The sequence below is a fragment of the Artibeus jamaicensis genome, unplaced genomic scaffold, assembly GCF_021234435.1.
Source record: "Artibeus jamaicensis isolate MK-2021 breed Jamaican fruit bat unplaced genomic scaffold, CSHL_Jam_final scaffold_474, whole genome shotgun sequence".
Taxonomy (NCBI): Eukaryota; Metazoa; Chordata; class Mammalia; order Chiroptera; family Phyllostomidae; genus Artibeus; species Artibeus jamaicensis.
Window position 1 is genome coordinate 14,019,835 of NW_026522046.1, and position 20,202 is coordinate 14,040,036.

The following is a 20,202-nucleotide window of genomic DNA, read 5'->3' on the forward strand; positions in this document are numbered from 1 at the left end:
TAGGAAGAGCCTAAGTGCCCATCAGTAAATGAGTGGCTCCAAAAACCATGGTGTTTTTAACATTGTGGAATACTATTCATCAGGAAGAAAGAAGGAACTCCTACCATTCATGACAGCATGGATGGAACTAGACAGCAGTACGCTAAGTTTAATAAGGAAGATGATGAAAGACAAATACTGTTATGATCTCACCTATAAGTGAAATCTAATGAACAAAACAAATGAGCAAAATAGAACCAGAGACATGGAAGTTGGGAAAAACTGGCAGTGACCAAAGAGGGAAGCAGGGAGGTGTGTTACAGGGGGAAGAAGGGGAATAGTCAAGTCAAGGAAGATGTATGAATGACCCATGGTAATGGACAACAGGTGAGGGACTGACTGAGGTGGGGAGGTGGATAGGGCAGAAGAGAGCAATGAGGGAAATGGGAACAACTGTAACTGAACAATAATAAAGAAAGATGATTTCTCTTCAGTAAGCTGCCATGTTAGTCTCAGAAAAGTATAGCAAATGAAACACTGTTTAATTTGATTACAGCTTATTTTAAAAATACATTAAAAACTCACTAATTTAAGTGAAGATATTTAGAACAACTGCAAAGTCCAAATAATTTAAAGGAATTCAATTATACTCATTATGGGTACATCTAGTTAAACAAAGTGGTTTACAATACTTGAATTAAATTTAATGTAGGATTAACAGACACAAGTAGGAACAGTGTCAATGAATATACGACCTTAACTTATGAATCACTTATATCTTTGTAAACTGATATTTTGCAGGGGTTTATGGATACTTATTCCTTTAAGAAGTTTGAATAACTATTTCAACAATTAATCTGTAATTTGTGTTGATCAAATAAAGGTAATGTTTATTAGTTAAACCAGCTGAATCTTCACAAATACTATCAATATAAGCATAATGCATAAGTATTCAGTAACTGTAATTTATGCAATTTATTATTTCAAGACCTTATTTTTAGAAAAAAAATGTGCATCTAGTATATACAAAGAATTTTATGTGTGATTTTAATATGTAAAATTATTGGTGGAAATGGCAAACATCTATTAATAAGGACCTGCATATGAGAGAGAAAATATGAAAGCCCATGTTTCCTAAATATAATACATTGAAACCTAACAAAAATTAAAAATTGAAATGAATGTAAATGTTCCTTTGAAAACTCTTTCCAATACAATGTTAAAAAATCTAAGCTATTTTAAACAACCTGAGCTTTGAACACTCTATAGCTCAAAAAAAAGGATTTTCATTTTCACTTTAAATTGAATGCACAGTATTATGAATATTGGCCTCAGTGTTAAAGTAAGATTAAAAATTGTCAAGTTGAACTACCATTTCTTTTGTAAAAGTTACTTATATATTTTCCATTCTTATAGTACCAAGGCAAACTTTAGGAAATGCCAAATGGCTCCAGAATGTTAAAAAGAAATATATTTAACTACTGCACAACACATATCTATCTACCATCAATCTATCTATCATCTATCTATCTATCTATCTATCTATCTATCTATCTATCTATCTATCTATGTATCTCAGTTCTATAAATTTATCATTATATATGAATCATAATTATATTATGGAATTAAAGTTTATTTACTATTTGTTACTATCTTGAAATTTGTTTTTTTCCTTCTTGACATTTTTTATTATATAATGTTAAAAAGCATACAAAAATCAAAGAAGATACACTGGTTAAAATAGGTTCAATTTGAGCACTGTTACCTCTGCTTAAATTTCAGTTATCTTGAATTTTTTATTTAAGTGGACATTTGGGCTTCTTTCAGAGTCTAATACCAAGTAGGCATGCCATAATTAGTAAAATATCTTTTTAAAAATTTAGTATTTGTTTTGTAATATTTGTCACTGCAATAATAAAATAGAGCATTTAAAGTAGAAAATGATTTCTCATGCTTATGCATAATAAAAGAAACCAAAACTATGATTAGGACATGTAAATATCATGAGTCTACATGCTGAATCTGCTTAAATATGACCATAGGCACTTATTATCCTATTAACTGTGCTTTCCCCCTTGACATTGCAATAGTCAACTCAGCGAATAAATATTTAAACTTTCTACCATGCATAGCATTATGGTGTATTGAGATTATTGATGGTGCTTCTAACTTTGACCCTCAGCAAAATCAATGAACTGATGCTGAGATATTTAAATGGTATACAGCCTCATGACAGGAGTATACCAAATTATCAAGATAATAATTGTCTTCAATTTCAGAACTGCAACATCCTACATATAGGTTACATCTAATAACAAAGAGCAGAACATTGGGGAGGAGCTGTTTTTAGAAGGAACTGAGGAACCACTGCATGATAGATGGAAAGCATTCTGAAGCCTCACTGCCTGCTAAGTCTTGCTGCTAATATGCATGGCATTCTTGTTCTCAGTAACAGGAGAGATTATTCAAATGCAATTTGGTAGATGTCCAGTATTTCTTTATGAGCTGTGAAAATTAATTATAGGCAATATTTAAAATTAAATCAGTCATTAATTTTAAAATGAGGAAATTAATTTAATTTTGTACTATGATATCCAATGTATAATCATATTGTTGATACCATGAAGAGATTGATACATTTTAATATAAAAGTAAGCTTTGTTTTCATCTTGAACTGGTTAGCTAAAATTCTTGTTGAGTAGCTAAGGAGGAAAAAAAGAATGAATTAAGGGACATCTAAATTTATACCTCATAAAGTAATTATACCCTATTTATTCATCAGGATAAATTTAAAACCCTGTCTTAAATTTTTATATATGGAAAGATATGTATGGGTTACATAAAAAACCTCAGATAATTTTAAGTGATTATGGGTAGCTACTGACAACAAGAAGGACTCTAACAGTCACTGAGTTTTTCGTCCCAGGCACTGGTTCTCCTTGACTTGTAGTAGCCTTCTGCAAGGCTCTCAGGCCCACTCTGTTCTCTCATATATCTCCCTGCTGCCCCTCTGTATCTCTGGGCCAGCATTTTCTCAGTTGCTCAGTGCCTCCTACTTATTCTGTCCCTCTGATTGAAATACACTCTCCTCTTCTCAGTTAAGCCCTACCCGCACACACCAGGCGATAGAAAACCTGCTCCTCCTATTTATTTATTTATTTATTTATTTATTTATTTATCTATCTATCTATCTATCTATCTATCTATCTGTCTACCTATCTATTTACTTATTTATTTATTGTGTGTGTAATTTACCTAATTGATATTAGTATCCATTTTAGAATGTAAGATATACAGAAGTGGACGTATAGGTTCTATGTCCTTTGTCACTAATATAATTACAGCATTTGGCTTTGGCATTAAAACAAATTTCTTCAGCCCTAGCTGGTGTGGCTCAGTGGATTGAGCACTGGTCTGTGAACCAAAGGGTTGCTGGTTTGATTCCCAGTTGAGCATATGCCTGGGTTGCAGACCAGGTCCCCAGTTGAAGGCCTGTGAGAGGTATCCACACATTGATATTTCTCTTCCTTCCCCGCTCTATAAAATAAAATAAAATCTTTTGAAAAAAATATTCAATGAATGAATACTCTATTTGTACCATTTACTACGTCCTTTTTTAAATAAAAATTTCAAGACCAAAATTCATGTATTTTCATCATTATTACTTTCCAAGCCACTGTGTGCATTTTCAGTTTTTGGAGCACCAATTTTGAACATGATTCAAAATATCCAAAAGCAGTCCTAGCCAGTTGAAATAAAATAAGGAAAATGTGATAAACTATAATAATGACAGATTTTGTCACAGGATGGTAGGCACGTATATTGGAAAACAATAACATTGGGTGAAATCAAGACTCCTTCCTGGAATAATTGTTCTCAGTCCACTGTCACAACAAACAAAGCAATTAAATTCATAAACAAATATGCTTAAAATAGTGTCCTTTTGAATGGGAGCGAGTATGATAGTGACAAGAGAGATCGGAACATGCCTGGGCATAGGGCAGGAGTGGCAGCTACTCTCTATGTGCCACTCTCACGAGTGGCAGCTACCACCTAGCACTGGGTATTTGTGAGTTTAAGTAGAATTTGGAAGTCTGGACTTAAAAGACAATAGATTTCCATTCAAATTGCTGGGGTTCTTTTAAATGGCATATTAGCTTTAAAGTTAAACATATATTGCATATGATTTAGTCAAAGTATATTTAATCTACTAAAAAGAAACAAAAGCAATTTTCATAACACTTTTTTTATGTATTGTTGTTCAGTTACAGTTGTCTCACCTTTTCCCCATTGCTCTCCCCTACCCCATCACCCCCCACTCCCACAGCCAATCCCCCACATTGTCCATGCCCAAGAGTCCTCTGTCCATGTTCCTTTGCTTGTCCATTCCCCTTTTTCATAACACTTTTAAATATTATAAAAGAAATCACTATGAAGCTGTTTAATCATTAAAATTGTTCACATCATCTGTCAGAAGGAAATACCTGGTTATGTTCCTAGTTTTTTTTAGTTTGCTTTAAGAATGAAATATCTTGAAAATGAACTAAAACATATTATCAATACAATGAAGTGAAATGATGTGCCAGTGTCCATGATCTGAACACTGATTTCTACCCATATTCATGTATTGCAAAGGTGAGAATCACAGTTCCAAGAATATATTTCATCAACCATTTTGGATGACCAGGAGGTACTATGATAATGAATAAATGTCTGGTGAGGCCAGGAATATTACAGGCCCCCGTGTAAGTCAAGAATCAGCAAAATTTCAACTTTCACAGCCTGATTGGTTTAGCCATATTTTATGAGGTGATGAATATAAATTTGTTAGGCTGCCTATAATAAAAATTATGAAAATTAGCTAAATAATATCATGGTCATCAACTATTTTTTTAAAAACATTATTATTTATGCAGAAATGTACCAATTTCTACTTAACTAAGTTCAATGCTCAAGCATTTAAAACCTGACACCTTTCCTCTTACACCACAGCCGCCTAGGGGAAACTGTTAAATGAACGGTTTGGACAAGAAGCACCATGAAAATAAGGCTCCTTTTATGTGAGAAAGAATGGTTTCCAGTTAGTAAGAGTGTACATTCTGCTAAGCTATGCCCTTAGATACTCATACAGTTTATCTAATCCTGACATCAACCATCGAGGAAATAACCATTATTATCCCCATTTTAAAGATGACAAAAATTGAGGCTTATATTGCTAAAGTGAATTTCCCAAAGAAATGGAGCTAGTAAATAAAGAATACGCATGGGCAAGTATAGAAGTCGTCTGCATCCAAAGCTCATGCATACTTAACAACAACAACAACAAAATGCTACTATATTTGACAAAAGTGAAAAGCACGGAGTAACAACTCAGCACAGTGACATACAAAGCATACTTAGCATTTCCCTACCTCTTCTATTTCCACCAGATTTAAGTAATGGATGTGAAAAGCCTACTGTATCCTTTCATACTTTTCTTAAGCTCCAAAACATGAGACCATATGTCACTTTAAAAATTTGGGGCTAATTTTAATTCAAGCGTTGAATCACTTCATTTTGAAAAAATATTTTCATACCAATTAAGCATCTACAAATATCCACACTATTTTCTATCCTTTAACAATATAATATAGTAAACTTTTTTTATTTTGAGCCATTTGTAATTTGTTTTTGCAACTTTATTTCTTTTTATAAATAAAATTTTTAAATTGTAATTTTTAAAGAATTATCACAGTAAAGATATATATTTCTAAAATATTTTCTTTTATCAATTTCCTTTACTTGTTTATTTGTTCTAACCTGGTATTAGTTTTCCGGGCATACTCTTGAATCATCTTCAAATACCAATTCTGTCTCCCCTTTCCCATTATTAATATGGCATATTGGGGTGTGTATGTGTGTGCAGCAATTGCATTAGCAACAACCTAAAAAATAATGTTGAATAAAAATGTTGACTGTTAACCTTCACATTTTAGCCTTCCCAATTACAACTGTAAATTCAATATGTAGCTATAACAATGAAGTTAATGTTTATTTTTAGCAAAAGTCTTTATCATATTTAGGTACCTTCTCTTGACAAATTTTGTACTTATATTTTCAAATTCAAAAATGTGTTCATGCATTTTATAAAATGCTTCCCAACTTCTATACATAAACTCATATTTGTTCTGTATGTTAATTTGATGTTATAATAGATTACACCAAAGCATTTCTAATTTTCTCATTTTCCAATATAAATTTATCCTTGCATTACTATTACTGAAACATGTATTACTAGGCCTTTAATTAGTCCAATATCTTTTGACTTGCTAACATTTTATTTATTTAGAATTTAAAAAATTTGCAGTATCTCTAAATTCCAAACATTATTATATAAATATCTTATAATCTCATAATTATTTTGAAATCTTCTGTACCTCTTCTGAACTTTTCATATCTTAACTATATATTTCCTTTCTGTGCCTTATATTTGACACAAATGATAACTGAAATTATCAGTCTCTGAATTAATATATCCAAAGTACCAAGTTTTATTTTTTCATTTCTATACATTTATCTATTTACTTTTATTTTTATCAAATATTTTGTCTTTTAATTTTTGTTTTATTATTAATTAGACTGTTCATATTACTTGTGTTCAATCTTTAAAAAGTAAATGAAATGCCTATATATTTTCCCCCAGTGCAGCTGTAGCCGTATTAACCACAAGGTATTTTTTGTAATATCTTCTGCTTTTCATTATTGCAAATTTCTCTTTATTCCAAGGGCCACTTAGATAAATATTTTTGTTACTTTGTTTTTCCGAAAGTGAACAAGATTTTTATTGGTGGGGGTAGTAGATTTTCTTAGAGTGGAAAGTAGATTATTTATTTTAAGTTTATTAAATACCAATGAGAAAATGTGACCAATCAAATGTATTATTTTTACATTTTTTCATCAAGGACCACATCATCTAAAGATTTAAGACATAATAGAATAATGTTGATATGTATTTGTGTATTTATGTGGTATATACAATTTCACCAAGGTGAGTAAATGTGAACATATCATAAAAGTCTATAATGCATTATATTTTCTTTCCTGTTTTTGGTTTGTTCCTCACCATCAGTGATTTACATTAGTAAGCCAATATACAAATCACTTTATTTTTCTCAGTGGTAATAAAGTTAGATATATATTTATTTTTAAACATATACACTTACTCATTTGTAGAGATATATTCCTCATTTTGTTTGTTTAAAAATAGAATCATAATATATAGCTTTTACATCTTAATATTTTGACTAAAAAAAGCACCACAGACCACTCCAAATTAATAACGATGTCTATAGATCATGTTGTATGTCTGCATATCATATGATATAGTATACTGATTTATTCCACCCTCCACTTCTATTGACAGACATTAACTTCATGTTCAGTCTTTTGTCATTCAAAACTGCGCTATCATACATACTGTTGCAAAGGGTAAAATCGTATCCTTTTTTATGGCCAAGTAGAATTCCAATGTGTAAATGTCCCACATTATGCCAAGGGAAATAGGCTAGTCAGAGAAAGACAAATACCATATGATTTCAAGCAGATGTGGACTCTAATAAACAAACTGAACTAACAAATAAAACAGAGACAGGTTCACGGATGGAGAGCAGGGTGACAGCTAAGCAGGGGGGAGGTTATGGGGTGGAAGGATTGAGCAAAATGGAAAAGGACTCATGGAGATGGATAATGGTGTGGTGATCGCTGGGGGGAGGGGATATAAGCAGACTAAATAGTAATGGGGAAAAATACAATAAAGATTAAATTTAAAAAAACAGTGCTGTAGTAGTCATTAGTGTACATCTGTAATAAATATTAATGTATTTAATGACCTTTCCCTATGGGGTAGAACCTCTAAGGTACGATTGTGGGGCAAAAATTTATGTCTTTTCACTTTTAATAATTAGTGCCAGAATGTTCCCTCATGAGCTGTTATAATTCACACTGCTAGCTCTGCTGTTAAGAGCACACATATATCCCTTTATTGCATATGCTAATCTACCTTCAAATGAATAGCTCTATGACTTCACCCTCACCTTATTTAGTTTTTGCTGAAATTTCCCCTCACCAGACATATCTTCCCTTAACAATTTATTATAACTACCCACTTAGTGATACAATTATTCTCTGTTACCTCAGCTTACTTTTATGTTTTATAGCATTTACCATGACCTGATGGTATATTACTTGGATACATGTTTATTAATCCACTGCCTGGGTCTCCTCCAACATCTTCTTCTCTGCTGCATTAGAGAGGGTTCAGTCACAAATTTAAAAAGTCCAGGGGAGTTAATTCAGGACAGGTCTTTGGTTATATTGTTAATTCATATCTTCTTCCTTTACCTCATGGTCTGGTCTAGACTCTAGAAAGTTGCAAAACTGCTAGGGCAGCATTAACCAATAGAAATGTATTTTGCTGTGTATAATTCACACCCACATTTTTGTACTCATATTATATGGTATCATTATACCCATTATTATACCCATGTATAATGCTCATCCTTATATTTCCCTAAAAATTTGGACAAGAAGTATGAATTGCACACAGCAAAAATGGTATAATGTGAGTCACAAGTGTGATTTACACGTATAATTTACAATTAGTATTGCCAGACACAGAGTATAAATAATTGCATTTATAGAAATATATAAAATTTATTATGAATCAGTATATGTATGAAAAGACCAAATAGAAATTTTAGAACTAAAAGTATAATGAAATTTAAAATTTCATAAGTTTCAGCCCTCACTGGTGTGGCTCAGTGGACTGAGCATCATGCCACAAAGCCAAAAGGTTGCCATTCAGTGTCACAGTCAGGAGATCGGGGCACATGTCTGTGACCCAATTGGGGCCCCCAATTGGAGCACGCAAGCCAGGTTCCCAGTTGGGCACATCAGAGAGACAACCAATCGATGTTTCTCCCACACAACAATGTTTCCTTCCCTTCCTTTCTCCCTTCCTTCTCCTCTTTCTAAAAATGAATTAAAAAATCTTTAAAAAATTATTTAAAATTTCATAAGCTTCCATAGCTCTTTAGACAAAGTTGAAGAGGGACCTATAAAATATACATGAAGAGGTTATCCACAATGCTGCATCAAGAGACAAGGAGATGGAATATGTGCAAGAGTGATTAAGAAATAAAGGATGGAGAGAGAAAGTTAAAAGTTATTTTGGACTGACTGATGGAGAAGAAAGACAGAAAACAACACAGGCAATGTTAGAAAAGGTAAAGTATGAGAATCTTCAAAGTTGATCAATGATGCCAACCAAAGATTTAGGGAGCTCAGTGAAGTCTACCCAGTATAAATAAACAGATTCATATCTAAACAGCACAGTAAGAGTGGAGAACAGAGAGAAAGAAACTGTCTTTAAGAAAGTAGCCAGTGTTCCCATAAAGAGCAAAGTGACAGATTACTTTGTAAAAGCATCAAAAGTTGATTATGTCTGCAATATTATAACAGAAAGTAATTGTCAACTTAGAACATGTGACAAACAAAATTTGCTAGAAATAAAGAGGGTCAATACATAACAACAAAAAGAACAATGCAAAAAAGGAGATGCAACAATTCTAAACATGTGTGAACTCACTATACAAACATAACTTAGCCCACTGACATAGCCAATGGCAAATGGGCAAAAGTTTTGCACAGGTACTTTGCAAAAGAGGAAATATATAAGGCAAAAAACATACTGGAAAGTTGTTCAACTTCTTCAGTGATTAAAGAAATGCAATAAAAATCATATCACTGGGAAAAATGAAAAATTCTGATAATAAATACTGGTAATAATATAGAACAATCATAATACTGCTGTTATAGAATGTAAATTTGTACAGTCAGTTTGGAAAACATATATCAAATTAAAAGTAAGCATAAAGTGTGACTTAGCAATTTAGCACAGATTTTGGGCTGGCAATTCCAGGAAGGTAAATGCCGTAGAGAGTTGTTATTATCTGTTTATTAAGAAAGAGTTCTGCAAAATGCATCTGTTCCAAGACCTGTCATCATCATCATCAACAAAAATCTACTTAAAAATGTGAATTCTTGGGCCCTACTCCAAACCTACTAAGTAAGAAGCTCAGGGGGTGGGCTCAGGAATCTGACATTTCCCACCTTACAGCTTGAAAAGCACTTCAATAAAAGACATACAATCTAACCTTTGCAATTGTGGATTTGTGTTTACAAATTCACCTACTCTCTAAAATTTACCTGTAATTTGCTATGGTTTTGTTGCTACTTGAAGATGTATGTATGTGCAGAGGGATAAAATGTTTTATAATCCTATGTGCACATTTCCAGCTGAGATGAACAAAGAGACATTCGGCTTCTTATTTCAGCTCTCATAAATATGTGTCCTTTTTGTGATCTATTTAGTACCATTTTTTTTTGCATTTTTGTGCGTGTGTGTGTGTGTGTGTGTGCGTGTGTGTGTGTGTGTGATTTTGCTCTTTAAAATGGCCCCAGTGTGTAGAGCTGAAGTGCTGTCTGTTATTCCTAAGAACAAGAAACTGTAAAGGGACTTTATGGAGAAAATGCATGTGCTACATAAGCTTCAGTCATGAATTACATTGCAATTGGCCATGAGCTCAACATTAATGAATTAACCATATCCACTTCAAAAGTTGTCTTTAAACAGAAACACACATAAAATGAGCTTGCGGCATTTCCGCCATTGACTGATGGCGAAAAATGTTGTGACCAGAAGCTCCCAGGAGGCTAGTCCTGTGTTTCCTCCAGGGGCAATGATTTAGTAGTGGCTAGATCAGTGTTCTAGTCGACTTTATAAAAGTACCTACCATGAATGAGAATGGACTGTATATAAGCACTGCCTACATTAGAAATAAAAAAGAAAATAAACCCCCCAAAATACCAAAAACAAGATATCAAATGCCATTAACAGAATAAATAAGTAAACCAATAATGGTATATTCACATGATGAAATATAATACAGCTGTAAAAATTAATCACATTAATTAATAAGTATGGTATAGTGTGTGTATGTAAAAGTACATTTTATTATAATATGAATGACAAAATGATATAATGTTGAATGAAAAAGAAAGTCCCAAGAGAGGTAATTCAACTTGATTATAAAGTATAAAAGCATGCAAAATTAAATATATTGTTTACAGACAAATGCATGTGTTAAACCATGAGTGTTAAGAGCAAAAAATGACAAATACAAAATTCAGGGCAAAGTCATTGCAGGACTAGAGGAAGACAGAGAGATTCCATAAAAGAGAGGCATTTACACAAGCAACAGCTAAGTAGTATGAGTACAAATATACTCAGGATTTTATAAAAATATAAAACAAAGAATGATGGACAGATAGCTAGCATAAAGTGTATGCATGACAAATTATGACTGTACGATGAATCAAGGATTTTGACAAATCTATATATACCAGAGTTTTTAAAAAGCAATTGTAATGTTATACTTATTAAATTAGGTTCATTGTTAGTTGTAAATATATTACTATAGTGACTTAATAAAAGGTTTATAACAGGTTTAAAACAGAAACAAAGGTGTCAAAATATTTTGTTTAGAATGCAAATGTAGGAGTTATTAACTTGAAATGATTCTGTATAAATGTTTTGCTTAAAATTAGTGACAGTAAATACAGACAAGGAATAGTCCTGGATGGGTGGCTCAGTTCAAACGGTGTCTGCACACCAAGAAGCTGTGTGTTTGCTTCTCAGGCAGGGCACATACCTAGGCTGCTAATCTGATCCCTCGTTGGGGCTTGTGGGGCTTGCACACCGTTCAGGAGGCAGCTGATGGGTGGTTTTTCTTCGTTTCTTTCTCTCTCTCTTCCTCTTTTTCTAAAATCAATAAACATATGTGTGGGTGAGGATTTAAAAAGTGTCATCAAGGAATAATAATGTATTTTTCTTGTGATGTAAAGTTTATAAGGCTCTTCTACATATATTGTCCAATTTAAATCTATTTTCAGGCATTTCTATTTATAGATTAAGAAAAGATTTTTAAGAAGTTAAAAAATCAAAATACAACATCTAGGACTTCAGATTTCAATTCTAGTGATCTTTCAATTATATTGGCACCATAATTATAATCCTCAATATCTGTGTATGCCCATAATGGTTTTACAAACACTTTGGGATACATTTGCAAAAATAGATTTTATATAATTTAATAATATAAAGCTCACATAGGTGAATATTGGCTATAATAAAACCAAAACTAAGATATGCAAATTGTTCATATAAAATGGCAGAACTGATTCCCAGGACCATCCTTTTCCCCATCCACTGAGGAGCTTTACCACAATGAAGCTATCAATGTTCCCACTATTATACTTTCTCTTTTTAAATATTTTTCAATCATCAAAGACTTAATTAGCCATGGAACTTCAATCCAGTGAAGAGCACTTGGAGTGATCTTCACAACCGGTCAATTACCAAGAGTGAACTTTAAACCGCAAGAGTTTTAAATGTGGTATAAATCTAAGATCAGCTTGAAAAACCAAAGTGGCTAACAGCTTGACCAAATAATTAGTGCACGATTCTCTAGTCCATCAAATCAGAACACAAATAGACGGCTTAAAAGACATTCAGCATGAGCCTGAACTATATTGAAGGAAATTTTAATTTCTGCATGAACTAAAATCAACATAATACAAAGTAAAGAGCCATAGAATACTTTTTATTCCTACTTTTTCTAGGAGGTTGTCTGTGGACACTTGAATTTACTGTGCTAAATAAGACTGTTCTAAGTAAAAGCCTCTGTAGATTGCTGAAAACATTGGAACATAAAATGAAACTCAGTAGATTTACTGAAAACATTTTTTTTTCTTTACTTAACATGGTTATACAATGTGTCAATTATCTAGTCACTTAGAATTCTCAGGGAGAAAGAAACAACTTTCTCTATAGAGAATCAGTTGGCTTTCATAATACTCAGGGAATATTTGCATAATAACACTGCTACAGCTGCAAGGTTAAATCCATTAATTTATTGGGAATAGAACAGGCTGTTCTGGTTGGCTGTTACAAAAATTGCTTTTTGCACTTGTCCTTTCCACCATCAAGTATTTGCTGGGAGCATACAATTACTGCAGCAAAGCCCATGTTGCCAAGCTGGGAACCTTATTTAACAGGAAAAGTGGAGAACACTTCACTTTCTGAGAATGAAAAAAATTAATCTTGAAAAGCTTCCTAATTAACATTTTCTCCTTTACCAGTTGTTTCACAGAATTAAAGAAGAAGGTGGCGATTCAGATGAAGGTTAACTAGATGAACCCATTTCTGCAGCACCTCTCAAGTGCAGATGTTATCCTAAATAGACTCTCTTTGGAACAGAAAATAATGTCAAAGCTTCTGAGGTATTTTCCCGCTAAATAGTAAATTTAAAAATAGAACTCTTCTTTCCAAAAGTCATTAAATGAACAAACCATCTCTTGAAAAACACTTTATATATTTAAGAACTGTTTAATAAAGGTAAGACAAACTTACAGCCTTTTTATGAATCCGTAGCAGAGATCAGTAAAACAAGAAAGGGGTAGACTGAAAGTTAAATAGCATCTTAGCAAACAGCATTCAGCCAATTATTGATCATGCATGTCACCTACAATATAACTAAGTTGAGACACCTGTCCTGTCCAGATCACTAAATCAGAGGAAACAAAAACGAATGAGAACCCTTACAAGTTTTTTATAATTAAGGAATTTAGAAAATGTTCACCTTTAAAAAAATAAATCGAGTCAGTTATAACATAAATAATAACACACATTTATGTGTTACACTCAAGTCAAACACTGAATCATATGGTGAGAGGAGAAGGAATAGGACAAAGTATTACAGACAAAGACAGTGGAGAGAAATAGGAAGTAGTGGGACACAAGAGTGAAAATGATGAACCCTCTTCTTTCATCCGCCCGATCACTTGCCTCTTCAGTATTATGTTGAAATCCTTTGTGTTGAAATACATGGGGAGGGGGAATGGAAGGGCATGAGAGCATTTGGGTAAAAGCAGAACATTTTCCATGAAACGAGGATGCTCAATATCACAGTGTTTGTACATTTTCAGTATGTTCAACAAAAAGGCATTTTTGTGCCTTTGTTTGAGTACCTGTCTCTCTACCCTTTTTAATCTGCCAATTTTCTACTATGCTTTCTTGGTTTAAGTCAAATTTATTCCCATTTATGAAGCAGCTCCAGATCCCACAGCTTAAATCAAGTGTTTCTTCCTCCAAATTCCATACTATTTATTCTCTTATGAAACTAAATTTGTATTAGAGTTAAACTGTTCCTTGAAGGACGATAAGATCATCTACCTTTTAGCAAACCACCTTGAATAATTCCAACAACATAAAGTACACTTGTAAAACAATTGGTAATTGATATACATTGAAATTCCTCCAGTAGAGGATATTCTGTTAGACTATTTCTCACATGTCAAAATGTCTCCTCTTATTTCATTAAAAAAGTAATGCACACATCATTAACTGAGAGTGACCATCCTTTACAGCAGTCACAGTGACCATGAAAGCATACATGAGAGTGTGTCACACCGGTCTGTTCCCAAGCCCTCAATGGTTTCCTAGTTCACTCAGCAAACAGGCCAGAGTCCTGAAAATGACCAACAAGCTCCATGCCCCCTCTGACTTTGCTTCCACTGTCTTCTTCTTCTCACCCCTTTGTTTGAGCCACAGTGACCTCCTCACCAGGCTTCTCTCACCGTAGGGCTCTGGCCCTTGGGGCTCTCACTGTCTGAGGGCTTTTCTCTCAGATAAAACACAACTCACTCTTTGACCTCCTTTAAATCTTTACTCAAAAGTCACCTTTGGTAGACCTTTGTTAGCTACCTCATATAAAATGATGCTCCCTGATACTTCCTATTGTTTTCCTCTATTTTTTGCATTAGTATTTCTCTCTGAAATATAATACACAGATCATCATCATCATCATCATCATCACTGTCGTATATACTTATATCTCAAGGAAATATAAATTCCATAATGGCAGGGATTTTTTTCTGATATATTCACTGTTCCATCACCAAACAATAGACTCTGACCCAGAGTACACCCTCAAAAAACATGTACTGAATGTCGATTGAATCACTAAAATTTCTCTGCATCTTTAGACAGAGTGCCTTTGAGTAGACAAACAGATTTTTGTTGACATTTTCAGTTTTGTTCTATTTTTAAACTGTTTACAGAAATGGCCATATTCCAAGGCTAGGGAGTAGAGTGCCAAAATTGAGCTATTATCCAATGTGGAGGAGAGAAGAAGTGAACATCAAAACACATTGTGTTGGGACAGCAGAGTTACAAAAGGACTGAAAACATGGGAATTGCGGTTTACTCTCGGCTTACCTTAGTCAATAACAAAGTTTTAAGCATCCTCAGATTAAAACTTCAGAAATGTACATACGCATATCAGATAATTCACAGATATTTGCATGTCTATGTCATAGCACTATTCAAAACAGCCTAGAGGTGGAAGCAATCCATATGTGAATAGACAGATGAATGTATAAAGAATGTGTAGTATATACATATGATGGGACATTATTAAGTCTTAAAAAAGAAGGAAGTCCTGTCACATGCTGAATGAATGAATGAATGTATGAATTGTACAACAATGTGAATACACCTAGCCCTACTTAACAGCACTCTTAAATATGGTTAAAATGGTGAGTTTTATGTTATGTGTTTTTAAGCACAATTAAATATTTTTATAAAGAAAAACAGGAATTGTGGCTATAGTTCTGCAGTTCTGGATAAATCAAATTTGTATACATGATGAGTGTTTGTGCTAATAAAGGCTGTGTTTCCATGTTGCTTTATTTAAAAAAAGAAAATATTACACATAAATAAAATCATTTAATGACAATTAGAAGACATGAATTTCAAGCCACTCTTCATGGGCAATTATCTATAAAGACACTGACTTAAATACAGTAACAAATATGTTGGAGTACGGTTATTTTAAATTAGAAAAGACATTGTAGTTGTTTCAGGAATAATGATTCAATAACTATAATTACTTAAGATTTTAAAGTTCACTTCTGGTGCTTGAAAATTGTTGAAAATAATTTGAGTTTATCCTCTTATCATTGGCAATTGCAGTGTATCTATGATTACTACATAGACATATTCCCTGGGAAAGTCAATTATCAAAGGTTATTTTTAACCTTAAAAACTTCTGGTACTGATAATGCTATTTTGCTGCTCCATGCTAACTATATCCAAATATTATGCAAATGAGTGTGTATTATGCATTTCCCCGTATGTTCAAGTAGCAGGTAAATTGTTTTTCTAAAAAGATATGTTGAAGTCTTAATTCCAGGTACTTACAAATTTGACCTTATTTGCAAACAGGTCTTTACAGAAGTAATTGAGTTAAATTAAAGTCTTACTGGATCAAGGTGTCCCCTAAATCCAATGACTAGTATCTACAGAAGAAGAGAGAAATTTAGACACAGACAGAGTGCTACGTGAAGACAGGATTAGAAAATAGAGTGATGTATCCACAAGCCAGGAATGTAAAAGATTGACAGCAACCACCGGCAGATAGAAGAAAGGCACAGAACAGAATCTCCACCACAACCTTTAGTACTAATCAAGACTCCCAACCACTTGATTTTGGACATCTAGCCTCCAAACTACAAAAGAATGACTTTCTGTTAGGTTAAGCCATACAGTTTGTGGGATTTGTTATGACATCTAGGAAACTAATACAATACATAAATATGTGCACAGTAAGGGAACAAAATTTTCATGCAGGAGCATGGACATTGAAGTTTCAAAATCCTGAATTCAAATTTTGCTCTTTTGATTATCTTCAATGCAATTCTGAGAAAGGTACGTATCTTTTCTGACATCCATTTTCTGTTGAAAAACTGCAATAATTGCATTGTTAAGATTAACTGAAATAATATGTAATAACCAGAATCTGTTATATGATGAGTTTACCAAATAATAAAGTTAATAGCACATGACATTAGAGCTAGGGCACAGACACTCAAACAAGCCAATATTTTTTTACTTAACTTCATGTTTTCTTCATGTTAAATTAAATATATTAACACTAGTTTCTCTAGGAAAAGAACATTAAGTAATTTAGCTAAAATCAATATCTACATATTTTTAAGATTGCAAACTGTCTAATGCAATGAATATGACTGCAAACACCAATATATACTTGTGTTTTCAATAACTACTTCTTTTTACTAATTTCTTACATGCTATATTACTTCTTACAAAAATGGACTCTGTCCTTTGGTCTTTATTAAATCATGACTTACATTTCTATAGAATATTTTTTCCTGTGAGAGCAGAGCTTCTTAATGTTAATTATAGTACTGAGTCAACCTTAGAAATTAATTATTGTTTATGTTATAGAGGTTTCAATTCAGCATTTTAGGATGGCACAAAGAAAACGAATTACAATGAAAGCACACAGATTTGGAAAGTCAATGACAAATTCAAGCATGTGCACAGAAATGTATGTAGAATAGTGAATGGTCTGGCGAGCAAGACCAGTGGGAAATGGTTGTGAGAAGAAGGGTTCGCCGTCAGACCTAGAAACGAAGGGGACAAAAGAAATAACTCTCTTTAAGGATATAAAGTTCTGACAGATAAGAAAGAGTGTCAATTTATTTTGTGTTGCTAAAAACAATAATATTTGGGTCATCAGACTAAAATTATGTGAATGCAAATATTGAATCAATAAGAAATAGCTTTATGACAGTCTGAGCTGTCTCCAAATTGAATGGGCTGCTTTGAACACAGTACAAATATCATCATCTCCCAAGGACATTTTATGATTGGGCTAGGGAAACTTTTGAGTTCCATGATTTCATGACATTTTAGATAGGAGCAATAAAACTCATTTTATAGCTATCTTGCAGGAACATAAACTTTCACAGAGCCAAGCATTACACTGCAAATCCATTGATAAAATTTGGCTTCCCTGACTAACCAGTTGAATTTTAAAAAGATGCCCAATAAATACATGAGAACTTGATCAAATGTATTAGTCATCCAGAAAAAAAAATAACCACCATTCACCCACCAGAATGGCTAGCATTAAACATTCTAACAATATTGAATGCTTATAAGCAAGTATTATTACTGGAACTGTTATATATTGCTGGGGATATAAATTGGAACACCCATTTTTGGAAACTATCTGGAGTCTCATTAAAATGAAAATATGCATACAATATAACCCAATAATTACACTCTCTATATATATCTCCCGCTCCTACATATACTCACTAAAAGATATGTATATAAATATTCAGAGCAATAATACTCATATAAAAATCAATGGTTGTCAACAAGACAAATAAACTGATACATTCTTTCAATTGAATAATATATAGCAATAAAAACAAATGGATTGTTGATGCAGCAGCAATATGGGTAAATCTGAGAAACATAATTCTGAGTGAAAAATATCAGATGCAAAGAAGCACAGATCATGTGATTTCATGTTATAAAGTTCAGTGAGAGACAAATCTCATCTACAGTGTTATAAATAAGGAGAGTTTATAGAGTAATTATAATATTCTAGCTTCTCACAAGTGGAGAGTTCATGATGTAATCCTCTCTCTAAAAAAATAAGTCAAGTTTAACATACTTAATTGTCACACATACATACATACATGTGTTATATTTCAATATAATGTTTAATTTTAAAAAGTTAATTTGCTGTCTGTGAAATCAGAAGAATATATGTAGAAATCCCAAAAACAATTTCTATACACCTCATCTAATCCCAAGAGAGTTTAGCAAAGAAAGATATTTAAATTCTTCACACAATGTTGTTTATAGAAATCTAGAATATGACAACCTGAAAGATGTAGCAGCTATCTGCCCCGAATTCAAAGGTGGAGGCTACAAGAAAACTACAGACAAGAAACTAAGACCCATATTTAGGAGCTATCTTTCCTAAAATTAATTAGATGCAGAGCCACACCCAGAACCTCGATGTCTAACCTCATGTCTAATGAGTTCCCCCTACCTTGGAATCCAGGATTTTCCATTCATGACCTATTTATTTCTAATTTTTTCTTGCTGTTGGCAGAAAATTGTCTACATAACTCTCATGGTAATTCAAGGAAAACAACTTTCCCTTAATTTGTAGATAAACAAGTTTTAATTTCCTCTTTCTTCCCAAGTATGCTGAGAAGTGCTGCATAAATGTTCAGGACATGGATACAATTTCCACGACACTAAGTTTAGAGTGTGCCTTGAAATGAAAAATGTTGCTGATATTTAGAAAATGAAAAATAGCAAGCTAGCCTTGTGGCTCAGCAACTGAACATTCCACTAAGGCACTGGTTGCTTGGTATGCTGTAAATCCTTTTATCTTAAGCTCTGAAAGACAGAATGAAGACCTGGGGGACTTTGTTGGTTCCAGTGATCTATCAAGTACCTTTGGGGGCTGAAAAATTTGCATCATTTGGCATGTATAATGCCAAATACATTCAACCCAGTGAGATAGTAAATCAATATTCCCTTAAATTATGAGACAAAGCAGCAAGCAGAGGAGCATAGCACCTGCCAGAGATAAGATCACCAAACAGAATTATCATTCAACCTAAATATCAGAAACTGAACATTCACAATATTAAACTGCTCACTGTAACACACTGAATGGCTAACATGTAAACACATGTTGGTACATACATTTTAAAACATATATGGTATTTAATAGTGGTAATTGATGCCACCAAAAAGGCATCAGTGAATGCCTGGTCATTAAAAAATCATGAACTGCTTGTCAGAGTGAGACTCTATGCTTTTAAACACCCAATAAAAGATGCTCGTAGTTCATGATTTATGTATTGATAATCTGTTAGAGTCAATGTGACATACTTGCTTAACCACAGTCTGTCTATCGTATGTGCAATACGTCAAATGGTTACAGGAATATGTACTGGAAGACTATGATTTTTGGGGAGATGGGAAATACAATATTTTAGAGTTGTAAAGAACCAATGCCATTGTATTAATTACTTTAAACTTAGATTCTACATGTATTTTTCCATTTAACTATAATTACTGTTTTTCACTTGTCACATTTCAGTAGGATTGGTGAATTGCAGTTGGCCAAGAAACACGGTAAATATGGTAAACAAAAGTCTCCATTACATTTCAGTGTTATTTTCACAACTCAATATATTGTCTTCCAAACACATATATCTCTA

General features: G+C 33.0%; 1 protein-coding gene across 1 annotated transcript in view; it reads right to left on the reverse strand.

Moving 5' to 3' along the window:
- NAALADL2 (N-acetylated alpha-linked acidic dipeptidase like 2) overlaps positions 1–20,202 on the reverse strand; it is a 1,140,409-nt gene that overhangs the window by 962,171 nt on the left and 158,036 nt on the right. Inside the window, exon 3 of the mRNA XM_053657983.1 lies at positions 11,730–11,839. The gene's annotated coding sequence lies outside the window, so the exon portion shown is untranslated. The remainder of the gene's footprint in view (positions 1–11,729; positions 11,840–20,202) is intronic.